The sequence below is a fragment of the Lactuca serriola genome, chromosome 8 (genome assembly GCF_051521515.1).
Source record: "Lactuca serriola cultivar US96UC23 chromosome 8, Lser_US96UC23_V15, whole genome shotgun sequence".
In the NCBI taxonomy this organism is placed as follows: domain Eukaryota; kingdom Viridiplantae; phylum Streptophyta; class Magnoliopsida; order Asterales; family Asteraceae; genus Lactuca; species Lactuca serriola.
Genome location: NC_136415.1, coordinates 26,028,315 through 26,034,915, shown reverse-complemented (window position 1 = coordinate 26,034,915; position 6,601 = coordinate 26,028,315). Strand labels below are relative to the sequence as shown.

Below are 6,601 nucleotides of genomic sequence, written 5' to 3'. Positions count from 1 at the left end.
AAAGGGGTCCTAAAAAGATTCATAACCTTTCCGCTGAAAATTAGACAGTAAAAGGTCTTGAGGTGACGATCTTGACAAAAACACAGGTAGCTAAACCTCAAAGTATATAGCCAAGAACATAGGCTAACATTTCGCGAATTAATGTACGAAACCCGACAAATCATACAAGTTAATAGTTGTCGAAATCATATAAGCCAACAGTAGCGGTTACACGACATCCAAAATGCACACTAGCTAATTAACGCGAACCCTAGAATAAGGGTGTTAGGATTAAATCCTAGTTAGATCAAATAGATTCAAACAGGTAAAGAATAAGAACAAGGCAAATAGATCAAAATATGTTGAATGAATATGAGCCACAACCTCAAAAGAACTCGATGAAGAATTGCTACTGTAGAGGCGTGTAGGGTTACAAGACTATTTCCAAAATTACAAAATACGGTGCATGCATGCACCTTAAATACTATAACCCTAATAATAAATGACGGGTGGACAAGCCCAAGCCCGTTTACAAAATGGACTAAATAAATAATCACAATGACACAACACATATACCCAACAAACTCCCCCTTTGCGTCAACTGAGACGAGAATCCATCAAGGTTGAGTTCGCTTTGTACTTCAAAAACTTTCGAAATGATGTTCAGCACAACCTTGTAAACTTGGATGTACCATAGAATCATATCCGAAAAAGACTTCTTGTCGCCCTTGGGAAAATATACTTCGGGCAAGAGGTAGTGTATAAATTTTTATCAGGGAGGAAGAAGTAGGGCTTATGAAAGTCTGCATCATTTCGTTCTCTCAACTGAAATACCACATACCATCCTTCCATGTATATCTTCCCAGGTTTCAACTTCTCAAAATCTTCTAGGACTTCTTTAGAGAGAACAGAGGGTTTCCTTCGTAGTACAACAACAATTTCCACATCCATTTTGCCTACCTCTTGAACATACGAAACTAGCATCAGTTTGAGGTGAGCAATAATGGGCTTGTACTTTTGTCCGTCTCTCAGCAATAAATTGTAAAGCATGATCCAATCATAGGGATTGAGGCAAGGCAGGTCTGTGAGAGTGAATTCATGAACCTGACTAGAAGAACCTCTCACAACCTTGAACTTCGCATTTGGAAAGCTGTCGGTTTCAATTGGACCTCTGGCCTTCACTGCTGTAATCTTGCTAGCACTCCACGTTTAGTATTGTGGATTCATATGCTTGCAATAAAACGAGAAGAGAAAATTATCAACGTCGCTATCTGTGGATGGAACATTCACTACTTTCACAAAGGAGCGAAACTTGAAGGCTTTCAGAGTTATTGGCAGGTCCAGCTGCGAATCTTCTGTATTTTGAAGCTCGAATGACACAACCGGTTCTAGCCAATATTAACTCGGCATATCCATAACTTCATTTTGAATTCACTTCAGAGTCCACTATGGAAATAAAAGCTTTCGGCTTTCGAGTGTGACCTGAGCTTCGCGTTCTGCTTTCTCTTTCATTTCAGCCTTGCGGATTATTCTTTGATACTCATCCATTTGAGCTTCACGTTCTTTTCTTCTTTTGAGCTCGTTTTCATCAAGCTCTTCATCTTCGCTATTGTCAACAATTGGTTCTTCACTAAAAAGTTTTTCTTTGCCTTTAGGCTCAGATTCACTTTTGACAGTGTGCTTGACTGAAGGTTTGGGGTCTTCCTTCTCGTATTGTGACACACCTTCTCCCCCTTATTTCGAAATAGAGCTTGATTCTGGAAAACCTTCCGGTCTGTGAAGCATTGCGAAGACGGGGCTTAATTTCTCAGAAAGATGCTTCTTCACCGTGATCGTGATCATTGAGTCTTGAATCTCAATAATATCCGAAAACATGCCAGTGACATCTAAGATACAACTTTTCATAGCTGGTTTTTCAAATAACAAATCATTGACTTGTTTCTCAGAATTCTCGAGGTTGACTGTTAAGACTTTCACCTTTTCAATCTTGACGACAAGAACATCCATTATTTTGATCTCCACAGCTAAGTCATCTTGAAGCTTAGAGATTTGTGAGGAGATGGATGAATTGAACTGATCATGGTTAGTTTTAAGACCATTGCAAACCTCTTGAAGTTTGGACTTCTCAGTTGTAAGTGTTGAGCCCATGCTAGAAATGACTTCATTAGCCTTCGCAGTGTTGGACTCAAAGGAGCTCTGGAACTTCTCCATGAATACTTGTGCATCAGTAATTAGTTTATTGACTTTTTCAGTCATGTTGTTGCAAACAGTACTAGAAGCATCTACCGCCTTGTTCATCTTTTCAAGGTTGGCGGAGTGTTGCTTCGTAAAGGGTCTCAAGAAGGGACTTGACCGTTGCTTTGGAATAATCATTGTTGGATGATGCCTTTGAAGCTTGAAGCAATGAATCCAGTTTCTCACGTATTGCCTTGAGTTTCCCTCTCGTGACAGGAGCTTCGTCACCACTTTCAGTCCTGATGTTGAATGGACTGTAGGTGAATCCTACGAAGTCTTCGTCATTATCACCGTATATCATATCTAGGTTATTTTGGCGAAGAGGGGAAATGGGTGTTGTGTAATTACTAGTTGCGAAACCTGAAGCTCCTGCCCCTGTATCAGATGCATTGACAGAAACAGGAGGCTCAACAGTTGTTGTTGGTGTGGTGGTGGAATCGGTGAAAATAGGTGGAGATTGCGAAACGCCCACTGAGACAGGTGGGAATGGAGCAATAGTAATAGGTGTGGAAACAGTGGCAGTGGGAGAAGGAATAAATACATTCTCAACAAAATCAGTAGAAATAGGAACTGAGACAGGAATCTCAACAGTTACCTCAGGATTTGTAGAAATCAACTGTGAAACCATAGGTTGTGAAGTTGTTGCAGTGTCTTCGTTTTGTACAGGCTCATCCCCTTCAATGCGATCACTTGAGTGAGTGTCAGACTACGAACCTTCTCTTTCACTTGGAGTTGGAGATTTGGGCTTGCGAGCTGCCTTCTTTACCTTTCACTTCTTTGTAAGAGTGGGGGCTAGTGCAGATGAGCCAGCTTGTGCCTTTTGTTTCTTGGGGGTCTTAGCAGGTTCAGACGAACCCTCTTGAGCACTTTGTTTCTTTTCTCCTTTCTTACGTCCTTTCTACCCTCCTTTCTTCGGTTTTTCAGCTTCATCGATGATCGATTGCATCTCAGGAGTCAAAGGACGAAATCCTGAAACTGGAAGTTGTAACATCCTGGAATTCAGGTATATCTCTTTGATCATTCTCTTTCCTCAAGTTGTCAAAATTAGTCCTTGAAAGAAATGTTTGGATTTTGAGTGCGTTGGGTGATATGTGTATAATTAGTTCATATTAAGTATACATTTTTATTCATTTATTAGCTAAATTATTGCATTTTATGGACGAAAGGTACTTAAAAGTGTTTGAATTATGTTTTCAGTCCAAAAATGAAGCTCGGAAGCGAAAGGAAGCGGGAGAAATAGTTAGAAGTTCGAGAATGGAACAAAGAAGAAAAACATTGAAAAAAGCCCCTACTCGGCGAGTAGGGCCGACTACTTGGCGAGTCCAATCGAAGAATCGAGAAGATAAATACTCGGGATCCCAGAGAGTTATCACAATACATGGAATGTGAGATGGACTCGACGAGTCGCTACCTGACTCGACGAGTCGATTCATATATATTAAGATAAATTCACAGAACGATAGAGGGGAATTCTGGGACGATTCAGAAGAGCTTTGCTGCGAATAAGAAGTCAGAAAAACCCTAGAAGACGAAGTCATAAGCTAGAATTCAATCCCGAAGGAGAATTGAGGCAAATTTCATCATTCTACTTAATCTTTCGTTTATCATTATGGTTAAACAATTTGATTATGTTTGTTTACTGTTATTTACTTCAATTATGAGCTAAAACCTTTAGACTTCTGTTTGGGGATACAAAGTTGACAATATGGTTTGATTGATTGGTAGGATTAATTCTAAAGTTGGTGAATTTTTGTTATTTTAGCTTGCTAAAGAACCTTGTGTGTGAATAATAATTAATTTTCTGTTAATAGGAAGATAATTGATTAGCATGAACATCTATTGATTATTAACCTCATATGCTATGTGATCACTATGTCATATGTCTAGGATTAATGAATATGAAACTAGAATTAATAAGAAAATTGAGTAAATTCATGTGCAAGCTTGTGAGATGACCATCAAACAAGAAGTTAATTAAAAGAATAAATTAGTTAACTATTGCAAGTCTAACTTAACCCGAATAATTAATCTAGTAAATTTAATTAAATTAGACAACTGGCCACTATTTAAGTTAGTTTATTTGCTAAGGATTAGTGTAGTGAATGCGAATCTAATCACTTGAATCGGTAACCAACGAAAGAATTAATCCATTGCACCATTACCTTGAAATCAACCATAGAATCAATTAAGTTGAACTAAACAGAAGTTCCCTTCCATTTATTGAATTTAGTTAGTACTTTGTTTTCTAGTTTTTAAGTAAGTAATAGTTAGTAAGTTTCTAGTCTTGTAAAACTAGATAAAATACCTACTTATTAATTAACTTAGATAAAATTAGTTTTTAGTTTTAATTTGCCGTTCCCTGTGATCGATACCCTGCTTATTTAACTATACCACAATTGATAGGTTCACTGCCTTTTGTGTGTTATTTGATAATTAAAAGTAGGTTTAAAACTAAGTGAGTTTGCACACATCAAGTTTTTTCGGCGCCGTTGCCGGGGAACGGGTCTAAAATTAGCATTAAATTCTAGTTTAATCGATCCTTTGTGTGAGATTTATCTTGCACAAAGTTATTTAAAAAGTAATTCAGTAAGTAGAATTAGTTTCAATAAAATTCCGTTTTTAGAATTAGCATTAAATTTTTTTGGTTTTTCCCTTGAACTCGCCGAGTGCATTCGGGCAGACTCGACGAGTACATCGCTATTTCAGCTTTAATTTTTATTTCGTTTTTTGTTCTTTTTATGCGTTTTGTTGTTTTGTTTACAGTTGTTTCATGACCCGAGGATCTGATACACCTCTGGTCCCTACTTTTGAAGACCCGGAATCCGCACTAAGAAGGAGCAAAGGCAAAACCGTTGGAGAATCCACTTCTTCAAAGAACTCACCACTCAAAAACTTAAAGTCCGTTTTCAGCAAGAAGAGGTGCAACAAAACAGGAGCACCCAGTGCCTCATTGACAATTGAAGACCCAATTCAAGAAGATATCAAGTACGAGACCGAGGAAGAAGAAGAACCCACATACGAGCACGACTCCGGATTAGAAGACGATTTAGCTATCACTATGGCTAATGTAGATGAAATCCCCATGGGGGAATGGAAGAAGAGGATGCGCGATGACACCGGGCCAAGACTTGTGCAGCCCGCAATTCCCACGACCGCTACTTTCAAACTAGAAGGCCATATTCTCGCTCAACTCAAGGAAATTCTTTTTTACGGGAAGGATCACGAAGACGCCTACAAGCACTTGGACGAAGTAAATGATGTGGCCGACTACTTCAATGTACCGAATGTTCCGCGTGAGACCCAGCTTCTTCGCATGCTTCCAGTCACGTTTAAAGGGGCTGCAAAAGATTGGCTAAAGTCACTTCCTCCCGGATCGGTCACCACATGGGCCAAAATGAAAGAAGAATTCATAGACCATTTTTGCCCGCCCTCCAAAATAGCCAAGCTAAAGAAAGCCATTGCCAACTTCGAGCAACAACCTAGAGAATCTCTTTATGAAGCTTAGGAAAGGTACAAGAGCTTGCTTAGAAATTGTCCACACCATGACCTTAATAGCCAACAAGAGGTCTCCATTTTCTTTGATGGAGTCAATGTAAAGACATGGCAATTGCTTGATTCCCAAGGCCCGCTCACGAAGAAGGCACCCCCGGTAATTAAGGAGTTAATCGAAGAATTCTCTAAGCACTCTAGAGAATACCACAATCCAAGAAACGAAGTAAGTCGGGGAGTAGTGAACTCGGCAAATGATAGCATGGCGGCGGTGATAGCTAAGCTTGATAGTCTTGATAGAAGAATGACAAAAATGGATCAAACAATCCATGCTATTAGGGTGGGATGTGAAAATTGTAGAGAGCCCCATCTCACAAAGGATTGTGATTTGGATGAGAATGGAAATAAGAAAGCTCAAGTCTTCTATTCAAGTGGCGATCGATCCGACGAAAATTGGCGAAAACCTAAGAAGGAGTGGCTCCCATACGAAGAGTATAAGAAGGCAAAGGAGGAAAAATACAAGCAGAATGAGAGGGGACTATATCAAAAGGAAGAACCAGTAGAAAAGAAACCCGATTTAGAAGAATTATTCACTAGATTCATAGCCGCATCCGAAAAGAGACACAGTGATCACGATGCTGCAATACACGAGACCATAAATATGCTAAGGAATCAGCATGCATCCATTCTCAACATTGAGAAACAGCTGGGACAGCTTGCGCATCAAGTGAATGACAGAAGACCGGGTTAACTTCCAAGTAACACCGAACCCAATCCAAGAATGGAGAATGTTAGTGCAATAACCTCCAGCAAGGAAGAAATATTCACAGATGCACTGAGAATCTCCAAGAGGAAGGCGTAAAAGGTAGAAGAAGCGGCTCCAGAAAAACCTGATCCA

The 6,601-nt window shown here is 39.5% G+C and overlaps 1 non-coding gene across 1 annotated transcript; it reads right to left on the bottom strand.

Annotated features, from left to right (window-relative positions):
- Positions 1–5,656: 5,656 nt before the first annotated feature.
- On the bottom strand, positions 5,657–5,763 carry LOC145071729 (small nucleolar RNA R71). The gene has a single exon (XR_013690736.1). It is a non-coding gene; the product is annotated as a small nucleolar RNA R71 (small nucleolar RNA).
- Positions 5,764–6,601: the final 838 nt, after the last annotated feature.